At 36.8% G+C, this 915-nt stretch overlaps 1 long non-coding RNA gene across 1 annotated transcript; it reads right to left on the bottom strand.

The window, feature by feature from the left end:
- Window positions 1-325: 325 nt before the first annotated feature.
- On the bottom strand, window positions 326-690 carry LOC138129658 (uncharacterized). The gene is made up of 2 exons (XR_011159314.1): window positions 552-690; window positions 326-500 (listed from the first exon to the last, which is right to left on the bottom strand). It is a non-coding gene; the product is annotated as an uncharacterized lncRNA (long non-coding RNA).
- Between the last annotated feature and the right edge of the window lie 225 nt (window positions 691-915).

The following is a 915-nucleotide window of genomic DNA, read 5'->3' on the forward strand; positions in this document are numbered from 1 at the left end:
ATTCGTTTAAAGAGATTGTTCCAACGTTTTAATACCGTGAGTAACAGTGACTAAAATCCATCAAGACGGGATTTGTTATCAAAGTGAACTTTAAAGTTCATATGGTTCAATCTCAATCCATCTCATACGGACAATAAAATTTAATTTTCTCTATTTCAGTTTTGTAAACTTATCCACTGGTGTTTAACCACAGGTGTGTAGAACTGAATTGTTGCTGTTAAATTATTCAATGGGTACTGAATCATTTTTGTTTTAGAAGTTTCGAGGAAACAATGTTAAGTACCACAAGATTCCAAAACTGTTGATGGAAAATGAGACAATTAAATCATTGTAAATAGACATTTTATTTATGTGTTATATGGCAACAAATTAAAGCTATTTAACTGTCCAGCAAGGTTTTATTGTTGTTAATGTGCATTAAATTATTTCCAATGTTATAATGTGAAGGAGCAGGATACACAAGATGGGCGACGTCAGACAGGTGCATGTGTTGATCCAATCTGGAATAGTTGTTAATGAACTCAGCAACAAATATGGAAGAGGAGGTATACTTCTTAGTTCTAACGTCTCCCTGAGTACAATCAGGTTATGAACTTACAGCAGGACCACAAGGGCATAGTAAAGGGGGAGGCCAGGTGGGCCCGGCCCACCCCAGAATCCTTCTGGCCCACTCCAGAATAAAAGTAAAACACATTAAAAACAAGATACATCTGCAATATCTATCTATCATCTGTCTGGTTTAAAGTCTGGCCCACCCCAGCAAAAAATCATTGCTACGTCCTTGCAGGACCATGCCTTGTTGGAAAAGAATGACAAATCCAAAGTTCTGTTATCATTTAGGTTGTTTAAAAACCAGCTGCAATATGCAACACGACGTGGATAATCTGCTGGTTTCAGTTCTTGAAACAATGACAT

This window comes from Tenebrio molitor, chromosome 4 (assembly GCF_963966145.1).
Source record: "Tenebrio molitor chromosome 4, icTenMoli1.1, whole genome shotgun sequence".
Taxonomy (NCBI): Eukaryota; Metazoa; Arthropoda; class Insecta; order Coleoptera; family Tenebrionidae; genus Tenebrio; species Tenebrio molitor.